At 34.6% G+C, this 12,329-nt stretch overlaps 25 non-coding genes across 25 annotated transcripts; all 25 read left to right on the top strand.

The window, feature by feature from the left end:
* Positions 1-191: 191 nt before the first annotated feature.
* On the top strand, positions 192-303 carry trnal-caa. The gene is made up of 2 exons: positions 192-229; positions 258-303. It is a non-coding gene; the product is annotated as a tRNA-Leu (tRNA).
* Positions 304-650: 347 nt separating this feature from the next.
* On the top strand, positions 651-762 carry trnal-caa. The gene is made up of 2 exons: positions 651-688; positions 717-762. It is a non-coding gene; the product is annotated as a tRNA-Leu (tRNA).
* A 349-nt stretch (positions 763-1,111) lies between these two features.
* Positions 1,112-1,223, top strand: trnal-caa. The gene is made up of 2 exons: positions 1,112-1,149; positions 1,178-1,223. It is a non-coding gene; the product is annotated as a tRNA-Leu (tRNA).
* Positions 1,224-1,574: 351 nt separating this feature from the next.
* trnal-caa lies at positions 1,575-1,686 on the top strand. The gene is made up of 2 exons: positions 1,575-1,612; positions 1,641-1,686. It is a non-coding gene; the product is annotated as a tRNA-Leu (tRNA).
* A 348-nt stretch (positions 1,687-2,034) lies between these two features.
* trnal-caa lies at positions 2,035-2,146 on the top strand. Its single transcript has 2 exons — positions 2,035-2,072; positions 2,101-2,146. It is a non-coding gene; the product is annotated as a tRNA-Leu (tRNA).
* Positions 2,147-2,494: 348 nt separating this feature from the next.
* trnal-caa lies at positions 2,495-2,606 on the top strand. Its single transcript has 2 exons — positions 2,495-2,532; positions 2,561-2,606. It is a non-coding gene; the product is annotated as a tRNA-Leu (tRNA).
* Positions 2,607-2,953: 347 nt separating this feature from the next.
* On the top strand, positions 2,954-3,065 carry trnal-caa. Its single transcript has 2 exons — positions 2,954-2,991; positions 3,020-3,065. It is a non-coding gene; the product is annotated as a tRNA-Leu (tRNA).
* A 348-nt stretch (positions 3,066-3,413) lies between these two features.
* Positions 3,414-3,525, top strand: trnal-caa. Its single transcript has 2 exons — positions 3,414-3,451; positions 3,480-3,525. It is a non-coding gene; the product is annotated as a tRNA-Leu (tRNA).
* A 349-nt stretch (positions 3,526-3,874) lies between these two features.
* trnal-caa lies at positions 3,875-3,986 on the top strand. The gene is made up of 2 exons: positions 3,875-3,912; positions 3,941-3,986. It is a non-coding gene; the product is annotated as a tRNA-Leu (tRNA).
* A 348-nt stretch (positions 3,987-4,334) lies between these two features.
* On the top strand, positions 4,335-4,446 carry trnal-caa. Its single transcript has 2 exons — positions 4,335-4,372; positions 4,401-4,446. It is a non-coding gene; the product is annotated as a tRNA-Leu (tRNA).
* A 347-nt stretch (positions 4,447-4,793) lies between these two features.
* Positions 4,794-4,905, top strand: trnal-caa. The gene is made up of 2 exons: positions 4,794-4,831; positions 4,860-4,905. It is a non-coding gene; the product is annotated as a tRNA-Leu (tRNA).
* Positions 4,906-5,715: 810 nt separating this feature from the next.
* trnal-caa lies at positions 5,716-5,827 on the top strand. The gene is made up of 2 exons: positions 5,716-5,753; positions 5,782-5,827. It is a non-coding gene; the product is annotated as a tRNA-Leu (tRNA).
* An 807-nt stretch (positions 5,828-6,634) lies between these two features.
* Positions 6,635-6,746, top strand: trnal-caa. The gene is made up of 2 exons: positions 6,635-6,672; positions 6,701-6,746. It is a non-coding gene; the product is annotated as a tRNA-Leu (tRNA).
* A 352-nt stretch (positions 6,747-7,098) lies between these two features.
* Positions 7,099-7,210, top strand: trnal-caa. Its single transcript has 2 exons — positions 7,099-7,136; positions 7,165-7,210. It is a non-coding gene; the product is annotated as a tRNA-Leu (tRNA).
* A 348-nt stretch (positions 7,211-7,558) lies between these two features.
* On the top strand, positions 7,559-7,670 carry trnal-caa. Its single transcript has 2 exons — positions 7,559-7,596; positions 7,625-7,670. It is a non-coding gene; the product is annotated as a tRNA-Leu (tRNA).
* A 348-nt stretch (positions 7,671-8,018) lies between these two features.
* On the top strand, positions 8,019-8,130 carry trnal-caa. Its single transcript has 2 exons — positions 8,019-8,056; positions 8,085-8,130. It is a non-coding gene; the product is annotated as a tRNA-Leu (tRNA).
* Positions 8,131-8,482: 352 nt separating this feature from the next.
* Positions 8,483-8,594, top strand: trnal-caa. Its single transcript has 2 exons — positions 8,483-8,520; positions 8,549-8,594. It is a non-coding gene; the product is annotated as a tRNA-Leu (tRNA).
* A 348-nt stretch (positions 8,595-8,942) lies between these two features.
* Positions 8,943-9,054, top strand: trnal-caa. Its single transcript has 2 exons — positions 8,943-8,980; positions 9,009-9,054. It is a non-coding gene; the product is annotated as a tRNA-Leu (tRNA).
* Positions 9,055-9,402: 348 nt separating this feature from the next.
* Positions 9,403-9,514, top strand: trnal-caa. Its single transcript has 2 exons — positions 9,403-9,440; positions 9,469-9,514. It is a non-coding gene; the product is annotated as a tRNA-Leu (tRNA).
* A 347-nt stretch (positions 9,515-9,861) lies between these two features.
* trnal-caa lies at positions 9,862-9,973 on the top strand. The gene is made up of 2 exons: positions 9,862-9,899; positions 9,928-9,973. It is a non-coding gene; the product is annotated as a tRNA-Leu (tRNA).
* A 350-nt stretch (positions 9,974-10,323) lies between these two features.
* On the top strand, positions 10,324-10,435 carry trnal-caa. The gene is made up of 2 exons: positions 10,324-10,361; positions 10,390-10,435. It is a non-coding gene; the product is annotated as a tRNA-Leu (tRNA).
* Positions 10,436-10,782: 347 nt separating this feature from the next.
* Positions 10,783-10,894, top strand: trnal-caa. The gene is made up of 2 exons: positions 10,783-10,820; positions 10,849-10,894. It is a non-coding gene; the product is annotated as a tRNA-Leu (tRNA).
* Positions 10,895-11,242: 348 nt separating this feature from the next.
* On the top strand, positions 11,243-11,353 carry trnal-caa. Its single transcript has 2 exons — positions 11,243-11,280; positions 11,308-11,353. It is a non-coding gene; the product is annotated as a tRNA-Leu (tRNA).
* A 348-nt stretch (positions 11,354-11,701) lies between these two features.
* Positions 11,702-11,813, top strand: trnal-caa. Its single transcript has 2 exons — positions 11,702-11,739; positions 11,768-11,813. It is a non-coding gene; the product is annotated as a tRNA-Leu (tRNA).
* Positions 11,814-12,159: 346 nt separating this feature from the next.
* On the top strand, positions 12,160-12,271 carry trnal-caa. Its single transcript has 2 exons — positions 12,160-12,197; positions 12,226-12,271. It is a non-coding gene; the product is annotated as a tRNA-Leu (tRNA).
* Positions 12,272-12,329: the final 58 nt, after the last annotated feature.

The raw sequence follows: 12,329 nt of genomic DNA, 5'->3' as shown, positions 1-12,329 counted from the left end.
ATATGCCTAGTTTAGAATTCAAAAAGTTACTCAAATTCCATAAAAAAATGTTTTTTACTATATCTTTCATTAGCTTTTAACGTTTTTTGTTTATTTTTCTTTGTATCTTAAGATCTGCATGTTTCCATCAGACATATCAGACGTTATGTTATAGAATCATGAAAAAATATGAATTTTAAGGATTTTTAATTGTCAGGATGGCCGAGTGGTCTAAGGCGCCAGACTCAAGGTGAGAATCCTTCCTAGTTACAGGGGTATTCTGGTCTCCGATTGGAGGCGAGGGTTCAAATCCCTCTTCTGACACAGCTTTTGCCTTAAAAAAGTAGCTCTTTGTCAATACCGAAAAATTCTCCAAATGGTGAAAGAAAACACATGAACAGTGATTAATCGTTTGATATATGTCATAGTTTGAGAACAGACAACACATGAAATGCGAATAATCGTTCGACACATGTCATCATATGCCTAGTTTAGAATTCAAAAAGTTACTCAAATTCCATAAAAAAATGTTTTTTACTATATCTTTCATTAGCTTTTAACGTTTTTTGTTTATTTTTCTTTGTATCTTAAGATCTGCATGTTTCCATCAGACATATCAGACGTTATGTTACAGAATCATGAAAAAATATGAATTTTAAGGATTTTTAATTGTCAGGATGGCCGAGTGGTCTAAGGCGCCAGACTCAAGGTGAGAATCCTTCCTAGTTACAGGGGTATTCTGGTCTCCGATTGGAGGCGAGGGTTCAAATCCCTCTTCTGACACAGGCTTTTGCCTTAAAAAAGTAGCTCTTTGTCAATACCGAAAAATTCTCCAAATGGTGAAAAGAAAACACATGAACAGTGATTAATCGTTTGATATATGTCATAGTTTGAGAACAGACAACACATGAAATGCGAATAATCGTTCGACACATGTCATCATATGCCTAGTTTAGAATTCAAAAAGTTACTCAAATTCCATAAAAAAATGTTTTTTACTATATCTTTCATTAGCTTTTAACGTTTTTTGTTTATTTTTCTTTGTATCTTAAGATCTGCATGTTTCCATCAGACATATCAGACGTTATGTTATAGAATCATGAAAAAATATGAAATTTAAGAATTTTTAATTGTCAGGATGGCCGAGTGGTCTAAGGCGCCAGACTCAAGGTGAGAATCCTTCCTAGTTACAGGGGTATTCTGGTCTCCGATTGGAGGCGAGGGTTCAAATCCCTCTTCTGACACAGCTTTTGCCTTAAAAAAGTAGCTCTTTGTCAATACCGAAAAATTCTCCAAATGGTGAAAAGAAAACACATGAACAGTGATTAATCGTTTGATATATGTCATAGTTTGAGAACAGACAACACATGAAATGCGAATAATCGTTCGACACATGTCATCATATGCCTAGTTTAGAATTCAAAAAGTTACTCAAATTCCATAAAAAAATGTTTTTTACTATATCTTTCATTAGCTTTTAACGTTTTTTGTTTTTTATTTTTCTTTGTATCTTAAGATCTGCATGTTTCCATCAGACATATCAGACGTTATGTTACAGAATCATGAAAAAATATGAATTTTAAGGATTTTTAATTGTCAGGATGGCCGAGTGGTCTAAGGCGCCAGACTCAAGGTGAGAATCCTTCCTAGTTACAGGGGTATTCTGGTCTCCGATTGGAGGCGAGGGTTCAAATCCCTCTTCTGACACAGTTTTTGCCTTAAAAAAGTAGCTCTTTGTCAATACCGAAAAATTCTCCAAATGGTGAAAGGAAAACACATGAACAGTGATTAATCGTTTGATATATGTCATAGTTTGAGAACAGACAACACATGAAATGCGAATAATCGTTCGACACATGTCATCATATGCCTAGTTTAGAATTCAAAAAGTTACTCAAATTCCATAAAAAAATGTTTTTTACTATATCTTTCATTAGCTTTTAACGTTTTTTGTTTATTTTTCTTTGTATCTTAAGATCTGCATGTTTCCATCAGACATATCAGACGTTATGTTACAGAATCATGAAAAAATATGAATTTTAAGGATTTATAATTGTCAGGATGGCCGAGTTGTCTAAGGCGCCAGACTCAAGGTGAGAATCCTTCCTAGTTACATGGGTATTCTGGTCTCCGATTGGAGGCGAGGGTTCAAATCCCTCTTCTGACACAGCTTTTGCCTTAAAAAAGTAGCTCTTTGTCAATACCGAAAAATTCTCCAAATGGTGAAAAGAAAACACATGAACAGTGATTAATCGTTTGATAGATGCCATAGTTTGAGAACAGACAACACATGAAATGCGAATAATCGTTCGACACATGTCATCATATGCCTAGTTTAGAATTCAAAAAGTTACTCAAATTCCATAAAAAAATGTTTTTTACTATATCTTTCATTAGCTTTTAACGTTTTTTGTTTATTTTTCTTTGTATCTTAAGATCTGCATGTTTCCATCAGACATATCAGACGTTATGTTACAGAATCATGAAAAAATATGAATTTTAAGGATTTATAATTGTCAGGATGGCCGAGTGGTCTAAGGCGCCAGACTCAAGGTGAGAATCCTTCCTAGTTACAGGGGTATTCTGGTCTCCGATTGGAGGCGAGGGTTCAAATCCCTCTTCTGACACAGCTTTTGCCTTAAAAAAGTAGCTCTTTGTCAATACCGAAAAATTCTCCAAATGGTGAAAAGAAAACACATGAACAGTGATTAATCGTTTGATAGATGCCATAGTTTGAGAACAGACAACACATGAAATGCGAATAATCGTTCGACACATGTCATCATATGCCTAGTTTAGAATTCAAAAAGTTACTCAAATTCCATAAAAAAATGTTTTTTACTATATCTTTCATTAGCTTTTAACGTTTTTTGTTTATTTTTCTTTGTATCTTAAGATCTGCATGTTTCCATCAGACATATCAGACGTTATGTTATAGAATCATGAAAAAATATGAATTTTAAGATTTTTAATTGTCAGGATGGCCGAGTGGTCTAAGGCGCCAGACTCAAGGTGAGAATCCTTCCTAGTTACAGGGGTATTCTGGTCTCCGATTGGAGGCGAGGGTTCAAATCCCTCTTCTGACACAGCTTTTGCCTTAAAAAAGTAGCTCTTTGTCAATACCGAAAAATTCTCCAAATGGTGAAAAGAAAACACATGAACAGTGATTAATCGTTTGATAGATGTCATAGTTTGAGAACAGACAACACATGAAATGCGAATAATCGTTCGACACATGTCATCATATGCCTAGTTTAGAATTCAAAAAGTTACTCAAATTCCATAAAAAAATGTTTTTTACTATATCTTTCATTAGCTTTTAACGTTTTTTGTTTATTTTTCTTTGTATCTTAAGATCTGCATGTTTCCATCAGACATATCAGACGTTATGTTACAGAATCATGAAAAAATATGAATTTTAAGGATTTTTAATTGTCAGGATGGCCGAGTGGTCTAAGGCGCCAGACTCAAGGTGAGAATCCTTCCTAGTTACAGGGGTATTCTGGTCTCCGATTGGAGGCGAGGGTTCAAATCCCTCTTCTGACACAGGCTTTTGCCTTAAAAAAGTAGCTCTTTGTCAATACCGAAAAATTCTCCAAATGGTGAAAAGAAAACACATGAACAGTGATTAATCGTTTGATAGATGTCATAGTTTGAGAACAGACAACACATGAAATGCGAATAATCGTTCGACACATGTCATCATATGCCTAGTTTAGAATTCAAAAAGTTACTCAAATTCCATAAAAAAATGTTTTTTACTATATCTTTCATTAGCTTTTAACGTTTTTTGTTTATTTTTCTTTGTATCTTAAGATCTGCATGTTTCCATCAGACATATCAGACGTTATGTTACAGAATCATGAAAAAATATGAATTTTAAGGATTTATAATTGTCAGGATGGCCGAGTGGTCTAAGGCGCCAGACTCAAGGTGAGAATCCTTCCTAGTTACAGGGGTATTCTGGTCTCCGATTGGAGGCGAGGGTTCAAATCCCTCTTCTGACACAGCTTTTGCCTTAAAAAAGTAGCTCTTTGTCAATACCGAAAAATTCTCCAAATGGTGAAAAGAAAACACATGAACAGTGATTAATCGTTTGATAGATGCCATAGTTTGAGAACAGACAACACATGAAATGCGAATAATCGTTCGACACATGTCATCATATGCCTAGTTTAGAATTCAAAAAGTTACTCAAATTCCATAAAAAAATGTTTTTTACTATATCTTTCATTAGCTTTTAACGTTTTTTGTTTATTTTTCTTTGTATCTTAAGATCTGCATGTTTCCATCAGACATATCAGACGTTATGTTACAGAATCATGAAAAAATATGAATTTTAAGGATTTTTAATTGTCAGGATGGCCGAGTGGTCTAAGGCGCCAGACTCAAGGTGAGAATCCTTCCTAGTTACAGGGGTATTCTGGTCTCCGATTGGAGGCGAGGGTTCAAATCCCTCTTCTGACACAGCTTTTGCCTTAAAAAAGTAGCTCTTTGTCAATACCGAAAAATTCTCCAAATGGTGAAAGGAAAACACATGAACAGTGATTAATCGTTTGATATATGTCATAGTTTGAGAACAGACAACACATGAAATGCGAATAATCGTTCGACACATGTCATCATATGCCTAGTTTAGAATTCAAAAAGTTACTCAAATTCCATAAAAAAATGTTTTTTACTATATCTTTCATTAGCTTTTAACGTTTTTTGTTTATTTTTCTTTGTATCTTAAGATCTGCATGTTTCCATCAGACATATCAGACGTTATGTTACAGAATCATGAAAAATATGAATTTTAAGAATTTTTAATTGTCAGGATGGCCGAGTGGTCTAAGGCGCCAGACTCAAGGTGAGAATCCTTCCTAGTTACAGGGGTATTCTGGTCTCCGATTGGAGGCGAGGGTTCAAATCCCTCTTCTGACACAGCTTTTGCCTTAAAAAAGTAGCTCTTTGTCAATACCGAAAAATTCTCCAAATGGTGAAAAGAAAACACATGAACAGTGATTAATCGTTTGATAGATGCCATAGTTTGAGAACAGACAACACATGAAATGCGAATAATCGTTCGACACATGTCATCATATGCCTAGTTTAGAATTCAAAAAGTTACTCAAATTCCATAAAAAAATGTTTTTTACTATATCTTTCATTAGCTTTTAACGTTTTTTGTTTATTTTTCTTTGTATCTTAAGATCTGCATGTTTCCATCAGACATATCAGACGTTATGTTACAGAATCATGAAAAAATATGAATTTTAAGGATTTGTAATTGTCAGGATGGATGCCGAGTGGTCTAAGGCGCCAGACTCAAGGTGAGAATCCTTCCTAGTTACAGGGGTATTCTGGTCTCCGATTGGAGGCTAGGGTTCAAATCCCTCTTCTGACACAGTTTTTGCCTTAAAAAAGTAGCTCTTTGTCAATACCGAAAAATTCTCCAAATGGTGAAAGAAAACACATGAACAGTGATTAATCGTTTGATATATGTCATAGTTTGAGAACAGACAACACATGAAATGCGAATAATCGTTCGACACATGTCATCATATGCCTAGTTTAGAATTCAAAAAGTTACTCAAATTCCATAAAAAAATGTTTTTTACTATATCTTTCATTAGCTTTTAACGTTTTTTGTTTATTTTTCTTTGTATCTTAAGATCTGCATGTTTCCATCAGACATATCAGACGTTATGTTACAGAATCATGAAAAAATATGAATTTTAAGAATTTTTAATTGTCAGGATGGCCGAGTGGTCTAAGGCGCCAGACTCAAGGTGAGAATCCTTCCTAGTTACAGGGGTATTCTGGTCTCCGATTGGAGGCGAGGGTTCAAATCCCTCTTCTGACACAGCTTTTGCCTTAAAAAAGTAGCTCTTTGTCAATACCGAAAAATTCTCCAAATGGTGAAAAGAAAACACATGAACAGTGATTAATCGTTTGATAGATGTCATAGTTTGAGAACAGACAACACATGAAATGCGAATAATCGTTCGACACATGTCATCATATGCCTAGTTTAGAATTCAAAAAGTTACTCAAATTCCATAAAAAAATGTTTTTTACTATATCTTTCATTAGCTTTTAACGTTTTTTGTTTATTTTTCTTTGTATCTTAAGATCTGCATGTTTCCATCAGACATATCAGACGTTATGTTACAGAATCATGAAAAAATATGAATTTTAAGAATTTTTAATTGTCAGGATGGCCGAGTGGTCTAAGGCGCCAGACTCAAGGTGAGAATCCTTCCTAGTTACAGGGGTATTCTGGTCTCCGATTGGAGGCGGGGTTCAAATCCCTCTTCTGACACAGCTTTTGCCTTAAAAAAGTAGCTCTTTGTCAATACCGAAAAATTCTCCAAATGGTGAAAAGAAAACACATGAACAGTGATTAATCGTTTGATAGATGCCATAGTTTGAGAACAGACAACACATGAAATGCGAATAATCGTTCGACACATGTCATCATATGCCTAGTTTAGAATTCAAAAAGTTACTCAAATTCCATAAAAAAATGTTTTTTACTATATCTTTCATTAGCTTTTAACGTTTTTTGTTTATTTTTCTTTGTATCTTAAGATCTGCATGTTTCCATCAGACATATCAGACGTTATGTTACAGAATCATGAAAAAATATGAATTTTAAGGATTTATAATTGTCAGGATGGCCGAGTGGTCTAAGGCGCCAGACTCAAGGTGAGAATCCTTCCTAGTTACAGGGGTATTCTGGTCTCCGATTGGAGGCGAGGGTTCAAATCCCTCTTCTGACACAGCTTTTGCCTTAAAAAAGTAGCTCTTTGTCAATACCGAAAAATTCTCCAAATGGTGAAAAGAAAACACATGAACAGTGATTAATCGTTTGATATATGTCATAGTTTGAGAACAGACAACACATGAAATGCGAATAATCGTTCGACACATGTCATCATATGCCTAGTTTAGAATTCAAAAAGTTACTCAAATTCCATAAAAAAATGTTTTTTACTATATCTTTCATTAGCTTTTAACGTTTTTTGTTTATTTATTTTTCTTTGTATCTTAAGATCTGCATGTTTCCATCAGACATATCAGACGTTATGTTACAGAATCATGAAAAAATATGAATTTTAAGGATTTTTAATTGTCAGGATGGCCGAGTGGTCTAAGGCGCCAGACTCAAGGTGAGAATCCTTCCTAGTTACAGGGGTATTCTGGTCTCCGATTGGAGGCGAGGGTTCAAATCCCTCTTCTGACACAGCTTTTGCCTTAAAAAAGTAGCTCTTTGTCAATACCGAAAAATTCTCCAAATGGTGAAAGGAAAACACATGAACAGTGATTAATCGTTTGATATATGTCATAGTTTGAGAACAGACAACACATGAAATGCGAATAATCGTTCGACACATGTCATCATATGCCTAGTTTAGAATTCAAAAAGTTACTCAAATTCCATAAAAAAATGTTTTTTACTATATCTTTCATTAGCTTTTAACGTTTTTTGTTTATTTTTCTTTGTATCTTAAGATCTGCATGTTTCCATCAGACATATCAGACGTTATGTTACAGAATCATGAAAAAATATGAATTTTAAGGATTTTTAATTGTCAGGATGGCCGAGTGGTCTAAGGCGCCAGACTCAAGGTGAGAATCCTTCCTAGTTACAGGGGTATTCTGGTCTCCGATTGGAGGCGAGGGTTCAAATCCCTCTTCTGACACAGCTTTTGCCTTAAAAAAGTAGCTCTTTGTCAATACCGAAAAATTCTCCAAATGGTGAAAAGAAAACACATGAACAGTGATTAATCGTTTGATAGATGTCATAGTTTGAGAACAGACAACACATGAAATGCGAATAATCGTTCGACACATGTCATCATATGCCTAGTTTAGAATTCAAAAAGTTACTCAAATTCCATAAAAAAATGTTTTTTACTATATCTTTCATTAGCTTTTAACGTTTTTTGTTTATTTTTCTTTGTATCTTAAGATCTGCATGTTTCCATCAGACATATCAGACGTTATGTTATAGAATCATGAAAAAATATGAATTTTAAGGATTTTTAATTGTCAGGATGGCCGAGTGGTCTAAGGCGCCAGACTCAAGGTGAGAATCCTTCCTAGTTACAGGGGTATTCTGGTCTCCGATTGGAGGCGAGGGTTCAAATCCCTCTTCTGACACAGCTTTTGCCTTAAAAAAGTAGCTCTTTGTCAATACCGAAAAATTCTCCAAATGGTGAAAAGAAAACACATGAACAGTGATTAATCGTTTGATAGATGCCATAGTTTGAGAACAGACAACACATGAAATGCGAATAATCGTTCGACACATGTCATCATATGCCTAGTTTAGAATTCAAAAAAATTTACTCAAATTCCATAAAAAAATGTTTTTTACTATATCTTTCATTAGCTTTTAACGTTTTTTGTTTTTATTTTTCTTTGTATCTTAAGATCTGCATGTTTCCATCAGACATATCAGACGTTATGTTATAGAATCATGAAAAAATATGAATTTTAAGGATTTTTAATTGTCAGGATGGCCGAGTGGTCTAAGGCGCCAGACTCAAGGTGAGAATCCTTCCTAGTTACAGGGGTATTCTGGTCTCCGATTGGAGGCGAGGGTTCAAATCCCTCTTCTGACACAGCTTTTGCCTTAAAAAAGTAGCTCTTTGTCAATACCGAAAAATTCTCCAAATGGTGAAAAGAAAACACATGAACAGTGATTAATCGTTTGATAGATGCCATAGTTTGAGAACAGACAACACATGAAATGCGAATAATCGTTCGACACATGTCATCATATGCCTAGTTTAGAATTCAAAAAGTTACTCAAATTCCATAAAAAAATGTTTTTTACTATATCTTTCATTAGCTTTTAACGTTTTTTGTTTATTTTTCTTTGTATCTTAAGATCTGCATGTTTCCATCAGACATATCAGACGTTATGTTATAGAATCATGAAAAAATATGAATTTTAAGGATTTTTAATTGTCAGGATGGCCGAGTGGTCTAAGGCGCCAGACTCAAGGTGAGAATCCTTCCTAGTTACAGGGGTATTCTGGTCTCCGATTGGAGGCGAGGGTTCAAATCCCTCTTCTGACACAGCTTTTGCCTTAAAAAAGTAGCTCTTTGTCAATACCGAAAAATTCTCCAAATGGTGAAAAGAAAACACATGAACAGTGATTAATCGTTTGATAGATGCCATAGTTTGAGAACAGACAACACATGAAATGCGAATAATCGTTCGACACATGTCATCATATGCCTAGTTTAGAATTCAAAAAGTTACTCAAATTCCATAAAAAAATGTTTTTTACTATATCTTTCATTAGCTTTTAACGTTTTTTGTTTATTTTTCTTTGTATCTTAAGATCTGCATGTTTCCATCAGACATATCAGACGTTATGTTATAGAATCATGAAAAAATATGAATTTTAAGGATTTTTAATTGTCAGGATGGCCGAGTGGTCTAAGGCGCCAGACTCAAGGTGAGAATCCTTCCTAGTTACAGGGGTATTCTGGTCTCCGATTGGAGGCGAGGGTTCAAATCCCTCTTCTGACACAGCTTTTGCCTTAAAAAAGTAGCTCTTTGTCAATACCGAAAAATTCTCCAAATGGTGAAAAGAAAACACATGAACAGTGATTAATCGTTTGATAGATGCCATAGTTTGAGAACAGACAACACATGAAATGCGAATAATCGTTCGACACATGTCATCATATGCCTAGTTTAGAATTCAAAAAGTTACTCAAATTCCATAAAAAAATGTTTTTTACTATATCTTTCATTAGCTTTTAACGTTTTTTGTTTATTTTTCTTTGTATCTTAAGATCTGCATGTTTCCATCAGACATATCAGACGTTATGTTATAGAATCATGAAAAAATATGAATTTTAAGATTTTTAATTGTCAGGATGGCCGAGTGGTCTAAGGCGCCAGACTCAAGGTGAGAATCCTTCCTAGTTACAGGGGTATTCTGGTCTCCGATTGGAGGCGAGGGTTCAAATCCCTCTTCTGACACAGCTTTTGCCTTAAAAAAGTAGCTCTTTGTCAATACCGAAAAATTCTCCAAATGGTGAAAAGAAAACACATGAACAGTGATTAATCGTTTGATAGATGCCATAGTTTGAGAACAGACAACACATGAAATGCGAATAATCGTTCGACACATGTCATCATATGCCTAGTTTAGAATTCAAAAAGTTACTCAAATTCCATAAAAAAATGTTTTTTACTATATCTTTCATTAGCTTTTAACGTTTTTTGTTTATTTTTCTTTGTATCTTAAGATCTGCATGTTTCCATCAGACATATCAGACGTTATGTTATAGAATCATGAAAAAATATGAATTTTAAGGATTTTTTTTATTGTCAGGATGGCCGAGTGGTCTAAGGCGCCAGACTCAAGGTGAGAATCCTTCCTAGTTACAGGGGTATTCTGGTCTCCGATTGGAGGCGAGGGTTCAAATCCCTCTTCTGACACAGCTTTTGCCTTAAAAAAGTAGCTCTTTGTCAATACCGAAAAATTCTCCAAATGGTGAAAAGAAAACACATGAACAGTGATTAATCGTTTGATAGATGCCATAGTTTGAGAACAGACAACACATGAAATGCGAATAATCGTTCGACACATGTCATCATATGCCTAGTTTAGAATTCAAAAAGTTACTCAAATTCCATTAAAAAATGTTTTTTACTATATCTTTCATTAGCTTTTAACGTTTTTTGTTTATTTTTCTTTGTATCTTAAGATCTGCATGTTTCCATCAGACATATCAGACGTTATGTTATAGAATCATGAAAAAATATGAATTTTAAGATTTTTAATTGTCAGGATGGCCGAGTGGTCTAAGGCGCCAGACTCAAGGTGAGAATCCTTCCTAGTTACAGGGGTATTCTGGTCTCCGATTGGAGGCGAGGGTTCAAATCCCTCTTCTGACACAGCTTTTGCCTTAAAAAAGTAGCTCTTTGTCAATACCGAAAAATTCTCCAAATGGTGAAAAGAAAACACATGAACAGTGATTAATCGTTTGATAGATGTCATAGTTTGAGAACAGACAACACATGAAATGCGAATAATCGTTCGACACATGTCATCATATGCCTAGTTTAGAATTCAAAAAGTTACTCAAATTCCATAAAAAAATGTTTTTTACTATATCTTTCATTAGCTTTTAACGTTTTTTGTTTATTTTTCTTTGTATCTTAAGATCTGCATGTTTCCATCAGACATATCAGACGTTATGTTATAGAATCATGAAAAAATATGAATTTTAAGGATTTTTAATTGTCAGGATGGCCGAGTGGTCTAAGGCGCCAGACTCAAGGTGAGAATCCTTCCTAGTTACAGGGTATTCTGGTCTCCGATTGGAGGCGAGGGTTCAAATCCCTCTTCTGACACAGCTTTTGCCTTAAAAAAGTAGCTCTTTGTCAATACCGAAAAATTCTCCAAATGGTGAAAAGAAAACACATGAACAGTGATTAATCGTTTGATAGATGCCATAGTTTGAGAACAGACAACACATGAAATGCGAATAATCGTTCGACACATGTCATCATATGCCTAGTTTAGAATTCAAAAAGTTACTCAAATTCCATTAAAAAATGTTTTTTACTATATCTTTCATTAGCTTTTAACGTTTTTTGTTTATTTTTCTTTGTATCTTAAGATCTGCATGTTTCCATCAGACATATCAGACGTTATGTTATAGAATCATGAAAAAATATGAATTTTAAGGATTTTTAATTGTCAGGATGGCCGAGTGGTCTAAGGCGCCAGACTCAAGGTGAGAATCCTTCCTAGTTACAGGGGTATTCTGGTCTCCGATTGGAGGCGAGGGTTCAAATCCCTCTTCTGACACAGTTTGCCTTAAAAAAGTAGCTCTTTGTCAATACCGAAAAATTCTCCAAATGGTGAAAAGAAAACACATGAACAGTGATTAATCGTTTGATAGATGCCATAGTTTGAGAACAGACAACACATGAAATGCGAATAATCGTTCGACACATGTCATCATATGCCTAGTTTAGAATTCAAAAAGTTACTCAAATTCCATAAAAAAATGTTTTTTACTATATCTTTCATTAGCTTTTAACGTTTTTTGTTTATTTTTCTTTGTATCTTAAGATCTGCATGTTTCCATCAGACATATCAGACGTTATGTTATAGAATCATGAAAAAATATGAATTTTAAGGATTTTTAATTGTCAGGATGGCCGAGTGGTCTAAGGCGCCAGACTCAAGGTGAGAATCCTTCCTAGTTACAGGGGTATTCTGGTCTCCGATTGGAGGCGAGGGTTCAAATCCCTCTTCTGACACAGCTTTTGCCTTAAAAAAGTAGCTCTTTGTCAATACCGAAAAATTCTCCAAATGGTG

The sequence above is a fragment of the Oncorhynchus gorbuscha genome, unplaced genomic scaffold, assembly GCF_021184085.1.
Source record: "Oncorhynchus gorbuscha isolate QuinsamMale2020 ecotype Even-year unplaced genomic scaffold, OgorEven_v1.0 Un_scaffold_2745, whole genome shotgun sequence".
Lineage (NCBI taxonomy): Eukaryota > Metazoa > Chordata > Actinopteri > Salmoniformes > Salmonidae > Oncorhynchus > Oncorhynchus gorbuscha.
The sequence above is the reverse complement of the archived record's forward strand: the minus strand, read 5'-3'. Positions and strand labels throughout refer to the sequence as shown.